This window comes from Drosophila albomicans, chromosome 2R (assembly GCF_009650485.2).
Source record: "Drosophila albomicans strain 15112-1751.03 chromosome 2R, ASM965048v2, whole genome shotgun sequence".
In the NCBI taxonomy this organism is placed as follows: domain Eukaryota; kingdom Metazoa; phylum Arthropoda; class Insecta; order Diptera; family Drosophilidae; genus Drosophila; species Drosophila albomicans.
This window is the reverse complement of record NC_047631.2, coordinates 18,352,394-18,368,086: the sequence shown is the minus strand read 5'-3', so window position 1 is coordinate 18,368,086 and position 15,693 is coordinate 18,352,394. Positions and strand designations below refer to the sequence as shown.

General features: G+C 40.8%; 1 protein-coding gene and 1 long non-coding RNA gene across 4 annotated transcripts in view; both read right to left on the bottom strand.

Annotated features, from left to right (window-relative positions):
- The window catches only part of LOC117574787 (uncharacterized), a 58,189-nt gene extending 50,035 nt beyond the window's left edge, over positions 1-8,154 (bottom strand). For 2 of the 3 annotated variants that reach the window (XM_034258743.2, XM_052006690.1), the window contains exon 1: positions 7,450-8,154. The gene's annotated coding sequence lies outside the window, so the exon portion shown is untranslated. The remainder of the gene's footprint in view (positions 1-7,449) is intronic. The other variant, XM_052006691.1, reaches the window with a different exon arrangement.
- Positions 8,155-13,927: 5,773 nt separating this feature from the next.
- LOC127565878 (uncharacterized) lies at positions 13,928-15,438 on the bottom strand. The gene is made up of 3 exons (XR_007955274.1): positions 15,348-15,438; positions 15,181-15,269; positions 13,928-15,111 (listed from the first exon to the last, which is right to left on the bottom strand). It is a non-coding gene; the product is annotated as an uncharacterized LOC127565878 (long non-coding RNA).
- Between the last annotated feature and the right edge of the window lie 255 nt (positions 15,439-15,693).

Genomic DNA, 15,693 nt, shown 5'->3' with positions numbered 1-15,693 from the left:
CAGTCCACAGTTCGAGTTGCCGTCCCATGTTTGCAATAGTTCAAACCAATGACTTGATTTTTGATTCTGATTTTGATTTTGCCTAACAATCGCTGCTTATATTTGCCTTTTGCTTTTCTATGCACACACACACAACTTGCAACGTATGCGTAATGTTTGTTGGATGCACATTTTGTTCTTCATATTGAAAGCATGTTACATTCCTCTCCCGTTCATTCGCATTCTTATTGCAATTGATGTTGCCTTTGCCTTTGCATTTGCCTTTACCATGTTCAGTTAATATCGACAAAAATGTGTGTGGTCTAGTATCAACATGAATATTTAACAATTTTACCAAAAATGCCTAGCAATGAACTGCAAATGAAAGATAGAAACAAGCTGCTAAAAATTGCACTAAACAAATAGAAAATCAAAGCATTTTGACTTTCATTTACATATTACTCAAGTAAAGTAACACCTGTTTTAGTTAGTATTTCAAAAATGCGTTAAAATAGAGTTCGACTGTATTATGAATGTACCTTTTCAGCATTTTCCAGACACGTGCCATGCCAACGTTAAGGTCTTTAAGAAAAGCCTTTAAATACTTTTTCTTAGTGGCGAAATAAAAACCGGAGATTTGCTGCGAATAGTTAAGTGACACTTCGAGCCGTGCCCCAAATGTAAATGCGTTGCAAGTTGTCGATTAATTCATTATGACTGGCCAGCAGCTTGGACAAGACCGGGCCGGGCCGACAGCTGGGCAAACTGTCAACGTGCGCCAGTTGTCAATGTTGTAGTTAAGGGATTAGTTGTGGCATTAGGCGTCGATTTAACATCACCCTCGGCGCACTTCAAATACACCGAAAACTGGAAGTTTTGTGCGTTAAGAGCGCTTAAAAGCGCTTCGGGCCAGGCTTAGGCCAACTTATGAATGCGCGTGATCACACCCACACTTCAACACACACACGCACACTTACACACATTGAGCAGCAGTGTCAGAACGCTGATAAAATGTGAAGCGGATTAAGAGGCTGATGCTCTGATGCTGCTGCTGCTGCCACTTCTTGCCTACTTTGTGTCGGAGTCTGAGTTTGTCCTTTCGTTGTACAATCAGTAAATGGCACTTGATTCACGGCGCAAGTGGAATTTTTGATAACTTTTTTGGGAGGCAAGAGAGTGAGCCAAAGTTGGTCAAAATGTTGACTTTCTCTCTCTTTAAGGCGCACATGAATACATGGCTCGTTGACTAAAAGAGAGCTGAGGAGCTAAGGAGCGAGTACGCATACTATACTCGACTTCTTCTATATAGATTGTATGTCTAAGTAGGTATGAATCTATGGCGATGGCTCTCAAGCCAAGTTAAATCCAGTGCTGACTTTGGCTTTGCTTTACGTGCCATCTTCTGGCTTTCCTGCCTCTGTCGTCCTCTCAACGTCTTCCTTTTTTCGTATGTTTCATCTTTTCTTTTCTTTTCTTTGGCGCTGTTACCCAAAGTTGACAAAGTTTCCAGCTTGAACATTTGCGCCTCAACGCACACGCAAGCACACTTGCTCACACACACACACACACACACACAGAAACGCACACGCAACGACTTACAGTCGCACACATACATAATTCAACAAGACGATGGCGACACGTCACACAAATGTCACCAAAAGCAACTCTCAATGCGCGCCATCAATCTTGGCGAGCTGCTCTCTTCTCCCCTTCTCTCTCCTTGGTTGCGCGCAATTGAATTATTACTTCGGGTCGAACAGCATTTTGGCCATTGGTCACTTAACCAGCAACAAGAAACAACAACAACAATAACAACATCGCCAACAAGAGCAACAAACAACATGACTTAACAGCAGCAATGTCGGCGACAACAGCGAGAACAGCAACACTCATTTGCAGTCATGTTTGTTTATGTACGCGTAAGTTGCTCCCCCTCTGGGCAGAGATGTCTCAACTGTGAAACATGGCTAAATTTGTAGCAAAGAATGACATACATACATGTTACTGGGAACATAAACAGACATAATTTAGATTATCAGCTAATCAAATAAAACTATATTTGTTCTTATTTGTTGAATTCTAATGTTATGAAGCTTTAATTGGTTTATTTTTATTTTAAGTTTTGAAGCTATTCTTAAAAAATAAAAATAATAGAATGAATAGAGACTATACTGAATGTATTCCTTTGAGTACTTTTTAAATTAATTGTGATGTTAATCCTTTTTTTTTTAGAATATAAATTTTATCAATAGACTGTAAAAAACTCATTTATTGTTATATTTCTCAGTAGTATTTTTCATCTGAAATTGTCTAAATAAGTCTAATTTTGAACAAAAAGTTGAATAACAAAAAACAAAAGAAAATATATACCGAATATATGGATTATACTTCTTTAATTACTATATCGAATAATAGCAATCGGTTTAAATTTTGAAAATGTTTTGTTTTAATCTATTTTATCTGAAAACTTATATGTTGTTAATATTCTATCCATTTATTAGTTTTATTTCCTGTATTTGGCCATAAAAAGGCTGATTGCTCCACACTGTTTATCAGCCGTCTAACCTACGACCTGACTACTGTCAGAGTTGCTTGTTTATTTTCTTGTTGTACGCACAGAAAATTAAAACAATTTTAACAGCTACTCTCGATGTCGTTTGTCGTCTACGTTTGCTCCATAAATAAAACATGTCAACTTGTTATTGCTGTCCCCAGACAGAGTTTGAGCCTGACCCCGAGCCTGCGGAGAGTGTTTGCCCTCCAGCTCCTGATCCTGGCCCTAGCTTTGGCTTTGGCAATGTTATTGTTATTGCCGATTGCTATTGCCATTTGCTGTGCTGGTGTTAGTGTAGGTATTGATGTAGGCATTGGTGTGTGTATTGCTTTTGTTATTGAACTATTTACATTTGTTGCTGCTAGCCGCTAATTTACGACTTCTTCGTCGCATACTCCTGATGCGTAGTTTTCTTCGGAGTCCGCCTTAAAGTAGACGGCAAATTGTTGTTCATAAATAAATATGCGACGCATAAATCGCGTGGCCATAAACAAGCTCGAGACAAGCGTCAAGGCGTCAAGCGATTTATAGGCATTGATTTTCTCAAACACCCAGAATAAAACGTGATACAAACGACTTGAACCTTGTCGAAACTGATGCGGCCGAAAGTGAAACTTTTTTGGTCCAACAATTTGCCAGGTCAGCCACAGCACGTTGTTGCTGTTGAGCCTGGCTGTGGAAGTATTGGCCGTGTTGCGCGTCTTCGCTGTCACGGATGCTGACACTTATTAGATAAGTTTTTAGGCCGCCTCAAGGCTGATGAAGCTGATGATGTTCGAGCTCATCATTTAGCCATTCGCTTGGCCTGAGACTGAGTTTGAGTCTGAGTCTGAGTACGATTTTAATTACATGCTTAGCTAAAAATATGCGAGCAGCAAAGGACTGCTGCACTACTTCAAATCCAGGGGCTTAGGCGTTCTTTCGTTGTCTTAGCCCCAGCATTTAAATTGATCAAAAAATGTGGATGCCAAAGCAATGTGGATGCCCGTTGGCTGATTCGAATGCGAATGCGGATGTGGATGCTGCTGCTGCTACTTGTCTTTCGGCCAGGCCCAGACAATTTCATTCAATCTATAAGTAATTTCGTTGCCGTTTTTATCACTGTGCTGAGTGGAGTGCCGCCTGGGCTCGATGTGCTGAGACCACCCACGTGATTTGAATATTTTTCCAATAAACTTCAACAGCTTTTCACAAGTTTCAGTTTCAGTTGTTTCAGTGTGTGTGTGTGTATGTGTGTTTGGCTGCCCTATGCCCGGCTAGGCCAGGCCGTCTGTCTTTATCTATTGGATTTAAATTCCCAGCCTCACTTTCATGTCCGGCTGAGTGTTTTTCCGTTTTTTTTTTTTTTTTTTTTTTTTTTTGCTTCTCTGGTTGGCATCAATTTGATTTGCTTTGCTTTCGCTTTTGCAATCGTTTGCCTTTGTGCTCGCGAACTTAAGCTTAATCGAATTTGCCGCAAATTGGCAATAAATTTTAATTCTGAATAGAATAGATATCCCACTGCTGATTGAAGTTAATCAAACACAGAGACTTCGTTCTTTAATTCCTGCCTCAACTTCATTTAGTCCATGCCCACAAAATGCTGCACACTGAGTTCATGCCGCTCTATTGTAGGCAGTTGTTCTTGCTCTTGTTGTTCGGCCAATGCACTCTGGCCAAAAGCCCATTCAATTTCCAGGCAAAACCATCGCGGTGGCAACGAAAAACTAAACCAACAACGCAAAAAAAGTGGAGGGAAGAATGCAAACTCAACGTTAAACAAGTTGCAGAAAGGGCGAAAGGCAAAAACAACGCCACAGTTCACCTTAGCCAATGAATAAAAATGTTTTTTTTTTTTGCCTTCGCTGCTGCAGCCACTTCATCAAATTCATTCAGCACTGTGGCACCGTCTTTTATGCCCTGCACTCGCGAAATTCGAGTGGCAACTCTTCGCAACAAGTGCGAAAGAGAGTGAAGAACAGATTCGAGGATATCTGAGCGTCGAGCAAGTCACGGCGGCTAATAAAGCCGTAATCAGCTAAAATTGCTATGGCAACCTAAAGACAACAAATACAACAGCAACAACTATATAGTATTGCGCAGGACTAACGATGGGGACATGGAAAATTGTTGCTGCTGGAAATGCCGACGGCAGTCAGCATAACGAGCTGGGCGATTACGCCCACTCCTAGGTCATTGCTTGGTTGCTTGGCCATCAGTCGGTGTCACCATCATCGTCACAAATATTCAAGAGTTGCGCGTAGCAACGCTGAGAGTGGCAAGTGCTGGGGATTCGAGTGGAAGTGGATTTGATGAGCAGGTCTAGCCAGACAGTTGCAGCGTTGAAGCTGCAACGTTTTGACACTAATTTCATTTTGTTGAAGCATTTTTTGTGGCTGCGCCAAAGTGCAGTAAAGTGCGGCCAAAAACAACGAACCCAAAAAACCAGAGAGAGAGACAGAGAGAATTGACTGACACGCATCTGTTGTAGGCAATGGCACACAGCGCTTGCAATAAGTTGTAATGAAGTTGCACTACATTTAATTTCAATTTGTTCGCTCTTTAGAAAAGAGTTAACAGCTGCCACAGCAGGAACAGAAGCAGAAGCAGATGAGCTGACGAGTGCCTGAAAAGTTGCATCAAGTACGAGTATTTATTTAGTTTGTGCTACGTAATTTTGTTTGCATCTCGAGTTAACTGCGAAACTGTAAACTGTAAACGGTTTTGCGGCACAAAAGCAAATAGACAAATGCAGCAGAAACTCAAGATAGAAATGCAGATAGAGATGGAAGAATGAGATACACATTATTGGCAGCAGCCACTTGTTTCAGTTCGTTTAACCAAGTTCTCAAGTGCGTCAGGGCAAAAGGATTTGCGCGTCAGCCGCAAAGTATGCAATGCGAAAAACCAACTTAATTTACGTCGTTGCCACAGTATGCCAAGTGCCACAACGTTGCACGCTCTACGTGCTTCACTCGACTCTAACGCAACAAAAAAAAAACAGAAAAGAAAAACAAGGAGAAAAAAATCGAAAAATATGTGTACAAGTTAACAATTTATTTTGGAATTGTTTCGGTGAATATTTCATATTGAATTCGAGCTGAATTTTGTTGAATATTCATTTGGTTTTTGCCACATGCGAATGAGAATGTAAATGTGATTGTGAGTGACTCATGACTGTCAGAGTTCTAGATACCAATCGAAGGTATTTAGTGAGTGCTGTGTGTTGCGGTGTTTGTGGCAATCAGCCTACCATTCATTTGTCCCTGACTTTATGCCAGTTGCCCACACAGCAGGATGTCACACACACACACACACACACATACACTCGCACCTACATACGCAAGCACCTTGCCTGTCCCCGACATTGGCAACATTTCGACTCTGTCCCAGCCATGACTGTAATGCGTTTCCTATATCCTTATGTGTTGTTCTGTCATCAATTCGAAATGCCAATGCGTATGTGCTACGCTTTAATGCGAAACTCTGATTGCGCTCAAATGGCTTCATTTATTTTCACCAACGAAAGAACCCAAAAATAAAAGTAAAGAAAAATAAAAAGAAAGTACGCCAGAAAAGCGCACAAAAAAAAAAAAAAAAGAGGCAAGAGAAAACAAACTCGACAGTTGTACATAATATTTCACTTATGCATGTGCGCCCCAAGTGTATGTGCGAGCGTGTGTGTATGTGTGGGTGCACATGTGTAGATAGGAGGTGTGCATGTGTATGAGTAAGTGCAAAGTGAAATGAATGAATGAATGAATGGCATGCGTAACGTTAGAAAATTTGTTATACCAATTTGAACTGTCAACGCGAAACCGAAAAAGTAAATTAAGAAACATTTGAAATTTAATTCACTTGCCAAGCGCTCGAGCTGCCATCTGGGAGTCCTGTGTGTGCACTGTGACTATAAAGTGAGTCTGTGTGTGTGTGTGTGCGTGCGAGTCACAACTGTAACTACGACTCTGCCAGTCTGCCACACTCTGTCTGTGTGTCTGTCTGTCTGGCAGGTGTCAGCTGATGACTGCCATGCGACTGCCATGACACAGAGCCCTTGAGCATAGCAGCAGCAGCAACAGCAACAGAAACAGACATGCAAAATTAGGCGAGTGTCACGAATTTAAAATAACTTTTAATTCATTCTTGATGAGGATGCGGCTGCTGCTGTTTCCATTTCTATGAGTAAGTACCACACGGCGTATGAGTGCGGCTGGCAAATGTGCCCTTGTTGGTTGCTGGTTGCTGCTGCTACTGCTGTTGCCACGCCTCTTAAGTGCCACATAACTCGAGCTTAGCATAAACAACCGCACACGCATAAATGTTCGTTAAACTCAAACCCAACAGAGCAGCGAGTAAGTACCAAGAGATGTGCAGCTGCTAGCCGGGAATGGAACTGGGACTAACATAACATTACAGCACAGTATACAGTATACAGTATACAGTATACTCGTATGTATGGCCTGAGCCATATAATTATTTAGTTTCCAGTTGGTCGGAAATTGCAAGCAGCCACTTGGGTATGTAAATAGCAGGTGGCCAAGCAAACAGCGAACGATGTGAGTGTGTGAGAGTGTGCGAGTGTTTGTTACTCGAGCCTCCTTTCGATTGTCATAAATCAAGATGTTTGGGTCAGGACATGGCAACTGTGGTGTCAACTGATTGTTGCTACTTGTGTGTAGGATTAGTGGTCAGAGATGCTGTGCTACGCTATGCTGCGACCCATTTAACTAGCAAATACTCAATGTAAATACGTTCTATAACTCAGTTTGTGTCTCTCTCTCTGGCCTTATCTCTTTGCTATGCTTCTTCACCTGTCCAGACAAAGCGAAATGCAAAAGTTTTGCTTAAATTATGCGCCAACATTGAATACCGAGGGCAAGGAGGAAAAACTTATAAGTATAAAAAGGCAATATCGAAGTTGCAACCACAAAACCAACCTGATTTGAAGCTGTTGTTCCTGCCGCTGTTGCTGTTGCTGCTGCTGCTGCTTTCCACTGTTGTTATTGTTATTACTGCAATGTTGTTGCTGCCGTTGGCTGGTTATGCTTTCTAATCCATGCACGTTTCGCTTTTAATATTTATTTTGCGCTTTTTCACACTTTTCTCACACACACACAAGCACTGAGAGCACAGCACAAAACACACACACGCACAGCGAGACTACGAGACTACGACTTCAAAGGTCGAACGAGATCTGTCTGGGTCTGTAGTCGTCTATATAGGCTGGCTGTTGTGGTTGGTTACTTTGCTTTGGTTTGGTTTTGGGAAAGGTTTTGAATATCGATGATGCTTATGCTTTCGGATTGGTTTTTATTATGCACGTCGCGCATCGTCCACAGTTCATCAATGCAAATTGCCACTGGGAGATGAGCTGAATCTGCGAGCTGCGAGCTGATTATCAATCGTCGACTTAAACATGGAAGCCGGTAAGCCGGACTCTTAATTCAGTATCACGTGTTTGATTATCAACTTTTGGCATGAATATGTGTTTTCTATATATGTGACTTGAAATGTTATTCAATTATTGCGCACTCTCTCGATTTTGTTGTTGTTTACTTTTTGAACAAAGACGGTTCCCAATGGAACGAACGCGATAAAGGCGCGCATAGACCGTTAGAATAGCCAACCGAACCGCACGAGGAACATTTTCAAACTGATTGCAGACGAACGAGCGCACAAACGAACTCCAAGCCGAAAGCCCAAGACCCAAACAAGTATACGAAACGTGTCGAGCCGAACGAAACCAAAGCGAAATGGAACGAAACGAAACAGCATCAAGAGCCGAAGTGGAATATGATGGTTGTACTCGTTGTGTGGATGCTGAGTGGATGCTGTGTTTCAATGCCAAAACGTAGCAAGCGAGCTGCTGATAAGCGGATAGTGTTGTCCTTTGACTTGCAATTGGTATTGGCCTCTCAGCTTGACAACAATTTATACTTTGCACGTTGCGCGCATTTAAATGTTTTCACTTATTGTCATTCTCTCTAACTTTCCTCCCTCCCCACTCCATACTCTTTCTTGCTCGCTCTCTCTCTCTCTCTCCCTCACTCTATCTCTCGCTCGCTCGCGCTGTCGGTGTGTGTCAGTTTTTTAATCACTTAAAAATGTATGCGAGTTTTTTGTCGACACGTGCGTGTCAAAATGTTAACGCTTGGCCAAAAGGATTAACATCAAGTAATGCACACGGCGCCCGGCAATTTGTTGCCAACTTTATTACAGTGACAAACAGGTCCAAGTCCAAGTCAAAGCAGCATGTGTATATGTGCTCATGTGTATGCAATGCTTAAGTTAATGGAAATAATTCAGACAGCAGCGTCTGCCAGGTGTTGGTAGAGGAGTGCAAAACCGGGGGACAACAGCAGGGATCAAGCAGCAGTTTCTTTTTACGAGCGCGTAATAAGAAAGAGTGAAACGTGCAACCAGCCATGAGCTGGACGTGATGCGTGGCCAATGCCAGACTTAAAGTCAAACTTGAGCTCACCTTAACTAAACACATGTACACACACACACACACACACACACACGGACACACATTGAATGTTTGTCGCTTGTCGGACTTGAAGTTGAGAAAATTAAAAGCTAGCCATAATCCTGGCAAAATTAAAAATACCGACAGCTGCAGCAAAAGAGCAAAAGCTGAAGAGAGCACTTCAACAACATTGAGAGAGAGAGTGAGAGAGAGAGAGTGAGTTGAAGAGAGTGTCAGTTGAGAGTTCATAGTGATAAGTTTCTATGCCGGGCTCAGTTCACTTTTTTTTGTAGGTTAGTGGGACAGTGTAATAGTCAGTTGCCGGCTCTCTCTTTCTCTCGCTCTCGGTCTCATCTGCTGCTGGCGCTGCTGCTTAAGCCAGCAATTAAAATCGAGTCGGGGTTTATTGACTCGGGATATAACGGTTCTGCGTGTGGCAAGGCGTTGCCATGGCATACGTGTGCATTTCACACCTTACTGGCGGGCGGCGTGTCCAAAGTGCACTCAAGCGGCTGCCTCGAACTCGGGGCTGAAGTGTTTGCCATTTGACACTCTCTTGAACTTGAGAAGCAAATTCCAAACTAAAACTCCCAGCAACCAGCAACCTAGCTATAGCTAAAGCGAGCTGACTTTGACTCTCATTCGCAGTCTGACTCTGTGCGACTATGACTGTGACTGTGACTATGACAACGACAACGGCAACGACAAGGACAACTACAAGAGTGCGAACAAGAGTTTGCTAAGTATTTTTCAATTAAAACGTCGGCGAAACTTGCACGCATGATAAGCACAAAAGTTGCTCATTGTCGGCGCCTAAAAGCATGCTACACAATGCCGAGCAGTACTTTAGCCTGGCAAATTGCACACACACATACGCACAGAGTTACAGACTCGACAGACACTCGACGGGCGCCAATCAATCTCCCTTCGCTTTAGCATAACAAAATGTTGCCATTGTGGATTTAGCTTCTTATCCCACTCTTTGTGCTCTCTCTCTCTCTTTTTATTTTTTTTTGCGCACGCGACATATTTAAATCAGTGTGGGGAGTGACTTCCGGCCGTTTAGGCAGTTGAAAAATTAACTTGTCTGACGATGACGAGATGACTATAATGACAACTGGCGCCAGTACTTAAATAAGCCGAGCTATAACTAGCCATAGCTATAGGCAGCTTTTGGTTTGCCCTCAAAAACTCATGCTGGTTAAGTGCTTGCTCGTACCTCTTGCCTTCACTCATGTCACTGACATTTGGTGCCAGTCAAAAGGCGTACGGAAATGACAGTTGTGGGTGGTCCCAAAAACATTTCACTGCCATAAGCACAGTGGACACGGTGCCTGTTGCTCGTGTGTGGATCTGTGTGGATCTCTCTGCCCGGATCTGTTGTGCTGTCGCTTTTGACATGAGCTGCAAAGTGAAGCACGTGTTGGCGTAGCAATTTGCCAGAGGACAACAGCCAAACACTTTTATGTGCCGTAATGAAAAACTGTTATCTGTGTGCGCAATTTGAACGCAATTTGGTAACGCGTTTCGCCACATAAAACTTAAGTGACCCGAAACACACACACACATCCAACTCTCTCTCCGACCACAGGCAAAAGAGCCTTTTTCTTCTTTTGCTGCTCTCATGCGTTTATGGCTCTGCGTGCAGCCTGCAAAACTGTTGACATTTGCACAAAAGTCAACAGCAAACGGCAAACTGAAAACAACAAACACCAAACGGCAAACGGCAACGACAAAAAGACAAAAGACACTGACAATGATGATGCTGGGAGTGTGAGAAATGAAATTGTTTGGTGATTATGCCGCATTAAAGCCAAATGTGCTGTGCATAAAGTGAAAACATCCGTTACCCGTCACAGTTACCGTAACCATCCTCGATCCCATTCCCATCGCTGCTGACAGCAACGTGCAGTCAACGCACTTTAATTTTATTGACATGCCACGTCACGCCCTAGACACTGGCCGAGGGGCTGAATTGCTTGCAACAGATTTGCTGCAGCTGCGTTGGCCTTAGCTACCATTAACATGCTGTTGCAATGTTACCTGTAGCAACAGCAACAGTACACAACAAAAAAAACTTAGATGGAGTCAAGCAAGCTTTGGCTGTATTTTTTTTTACGAGTCAAGGTTTTCCCGCTGCTTGTTTACTACTAAAATTTATTAAATATTTTTGTGGCTCTTGTGCACATTTTTATTTTTATTTTGTTATTTTTCATTTTTTCGTTTGTTGTTGCAGCACCGCCGCAAAATTGCTGGCATGCTTAATCCATAAGCAGCTCTTGGCTCACATTTTTACGGCGTACAGCTCGCTCTCTCTTTTAGCAGCTTTTCGTTCGCTTTTTTTTAATATGCATTTTGCATAATTTTCTTATAAACATCACTCATACGCCATGTGCACGCTGCACAGCAAAATAATAAGCAACACAATTTTGCAAGCTTAACACAAATGAACACTTGTGTTCTGTTGTGTTGGAACCACACACGCCCATCCGCCATCCTTCATCAACATTATTATCATTTCGGTGGGCTTTACAGCAGGTCGTACGTAACTTGTGTTGGCAAACAAAATGAGACGCGCGCTCTCCACTCAAATAAACAAATTTTGTAGCCCACAATAAAGTTTTAATTAGTAAAGCCATGCCCACAATTGTTGAACCTGTATGATCATTCCATTGTAATAAGTGCTAACAGATTTTAGCACATCCATCTACAATGTTTGGTGACTACCCCAATGAATGATTGAAGGAATGAATGGCAGCATCAACATTCTGCCCGCAGCTATTAAAATTTAATTAAAATATAGCAAATAATGAATGCTCATCCAAAGCGAAAATCGCTCAAAATATCTGACATAATAAACTTGCATATTTGCAGCAGCAAAAAACAAAAATAACACAAAATAAAACTATGCAAAGCGACTGAATGAAATTTTTCGTCATATTACGTATACGCAGTGCATGTTTTCATATACACTGTGGATACTGCTCACCAACATACGAGTACAAAGTGCTGAATTTCCATGTATATATACTCGTAAAACAATTAAAGTTCACTTTTACCATATTTTTCTTTTCTTTCGAATATTTTATATTTAACAAATATGCTAAAAAGTGCACTGTGATTTAACTTGAATTTCGTTCTTTATTCACCTTTTAGTCGATCAATCCCTTCGCTTTAATTGCTGTCTTACGAATATTAAACATTATTATTTTTAGTAAATTGCGCCTTTTACAATAACAAAGGGAGAACAATTATAGCGTTTACATATATCGTAAAAGTAGAAAAGGCAGAACCAATAAATTTAATTTAATTTGATTTCATATTATTTTACGTGTTTGTATTATGTTTATTTAAACAGCAAAGATGTAGAGTGGGTAAATAGAAGGTATTAAAAATGCTGCGAAATGGTCTCTAAATTGAAATATAAATACAAAAAAAAATCGAATTTGTTCGACCATCATTATTAGATTATTTAGTTAATTATGTGTGTGAAACACAATACCGAAATAGTTAAATATATAATCCTTGAAATGGTATTGCACACATTTATTAATTGGTTCATTTGGAGCTTTAGATAATTTCTTCTCTGGCGTTTTGCCGAACTATTCGTTTAACTCTTTTTACCTGTACGTACTCGTGTGCTTTGTCGTATTGCTATTCAGGAAAAACTTTCTCTGGCAGATTGCTTGCAGCCAGTTCAAGGAACTTGCCTTTGGTTGCTAGGTAATTAAACGCAGGGAAAGAGAGAGAAAGATAGATGGAAAGATGGAAAAAAAGGAAAATATTTTCCACTCGCTTGGCTTGCAAACCTATTGTTATTGTTATTATTGTTGCTGCTTGTTTGGCTTATAGTTCAGCATAGTTGTGCCTTGTTGCCAAAGCAGAACCAAAGCCAAACCCAAACCCAAAGCCAAGCCACAGCCACAGCCACCAACGGTAGACTGTTGTTGCTGCTTCTGTTCTGTTGTATTGTTTATGTATCTTGAGGATAATGACGCGCTCTTCATTATGCGATTGTGAAAGACTATGGCGTGGCTGCTCCTGCCATTGCCTCAGGCACTTTTGCTTTATTTTCTCTGTTTTTGTGGCGTTCCTATATTTATTTTGGTGTTTTTTTTCGCTTTTGGTTTTTTGTTTTTTTTTTTTTTTTTTAAGTTCCCCCGACCATTGCGTGAAAACTTTTCGACTCCTAGACGTCGCGACGTTTTGCAGAGATAATAGAAACTCGATACGCTGTGCACATTGTAACGAATCACTAGTGTAGTATTCGTCGGGTGCTGGTGTTAGGTTTACTAGTGTGGCGTACGCGCTGGCTTCTCCGGGCTTTGCTCAGATAGCATGGGGTTCAAGGAAAGGGCCAACTAATAGGACGCACCACTTATAACAATAATACATTTAAATTTCGCGTACATATGGGAAAACAGAAAAGAAGGAGTGTAAAGGGGAAGGTTACATTAAACAATAGTGAAAGAGAAGAGAAAGGGAAGGAGAGGAAGGTAGGTTAACAAAGAAGACGGAGCCACTCTCTCACGCAACACAGCTGTTATTGTGTGCAGACGCCCACCCTACCGTGATCCTGCATTCATTGCCAAAAACTAAAAGTTGGCAGGATCCCTAAAAGACAGTGGTTCGGCTAACCTACTCCTGCTTGGTTAGGCATGGTTCCAAATAAAAGTGAACAATTAAGCGGACATACTTAATTTATTAACAGATAACAAAAATACTTGGAATATTAACAACATTATGAAATGACAAGAAAAAAAAATGACAAGAAAAATAAATAAATAAATAATTTAACGGACAAACATATTAAGTGTGTATGAGGCGGGAATTTATAAATAAAGCAAAAAGAAAAAAAATAAATAAAGAAAAACTAAAAATAATTAACCTATAAATATAAAATATGATCTAGCATAATTATAATATAAATAATTATTTTTGCATTTAAATGTTGAATAAATTAAGAGAAGGAAAAAATTAGCTAAAATGAACTAGTTTTGGTTCATTTAGAAATGCAATGTTAGACCATCACACCGAATATAGGCAAACACTAGATGCAAGTAAAAATGAGGATCAGCTGATGGCTGTCACTCAATGAAATGTTTTGCTATTGCCAGTCTCGCAAGGTCACTGACCGCTGGGACTGCAGACAGCTGTAGCAGCGCTATGGTCAGATGGACCACCAGCAAAAGGGAAGCTTTAGCTGTAGCTCATGTATTATTAATTAGTTAGAGTGAAACAGACTTACATACATTAGAGACTCCCACGCAGAAAGATCTTTCCTTGTGTTGGTGCCTGTCTGTGGTGTATCTGTGGGGAATAATAATAATTGCGAGCTTTTGCGCCTGCATGGAAGCTGCTTGCTACGACCGGTAACGTCGATCAAAACAAACATGCATACATACAAATGTATGCAAGTATGGTTTTACATGCTTTCCAGGCAATACAAAAACATTAATTTTTATAACTAAATTCAATTTTACAAAGATATTTTGCCTAGAGGTGTTGCCTTACATGCCTTCTTAAATGATTGCCATTTCTATTTTATACAATAGTACAGTGGTACTTGTATTATGAAGGACCCAGAAAAGTTGTTGGTTCAACTTTCTCGCCACATCATATTACACTTACAACATTGATGGACTATCACTTATTAATGCATACTTAAACAACATAACGTAAATTAACAATAATAAACAAACAAACAAAAAAAAATAAGCTGCCGTTCGCCTTCCTCCTGGGTGACGCAGATACTCGGCCTCGATGCCACCACAAGTGCGGAGCAAATAGCCAATGGAGATCGCAAGGCTGCCGGACGCAGGTGTTTTGCAGTAGAAACACAACCTGCTGGGAAGCAATTCTCCTGTGCTCAATGAGCGTCTGCAGCTAGCAACAGCTCATCTGTTTGCGTTGCCCAGACAGCTGATGTGTCCAGCACAGCTGCGACTTGGAGCTTTTGGTGGTTGGCCGTTAATCAAGCAGTTGTGTGTTTTGACGTTTCATTTTAAATTAATTTAAAATTCTACCACTGGGTTATTATAATTTACACACTGGGTTATTATATAAATTATGGCTGGGTTATTATATAAATTAGGATTGAGTTATTATAATTTATGACGAAGTGCCGAATCTAAAAATAAATAGACAAAACTAAACTTAGAACAACAAAAAACTAAATATACGTATAACAAATATTTACCCTAATCTGGAAAACGGCACTTGGTTTATTTACGCCAGTTGGCAAATTCCTATAGTGGACAAACAGCTACAAGTGGACGGCAAGGTGCACTTTTGTAAAAGAAAAGAAGATGACAAGATTACGACTCAGTATAACAATTATACAATGAAGTATCTTTGTATACTCACAAGTACGTTTTATGCATCTGACTACACCAACCACTTCACTGATGTACTTTTTTTTTTTCTATTAAAGCACATGCACTTTTCCACTATTTTTTTTTTTTTTTCAGGTTCTGCGCATAACCTGCTAACCATTTCTTCCAACCAAAACCAACAACAAAAAACCTTTTTTTTTCGGAAATTTGACAATTAATCCTACTCAAAAAGGTAATCGCTTGTCTATTTTGGTCTGGACTTAACACAATCAGCTGATCTAGCAATTCATGCTTGCATGTATCGTGGTCCACCAATAGATGGCGCTATTTTTGGAGCTTTCAGTCTCATTGCTAAATAAAGCTCCGCTTTTCAGAAC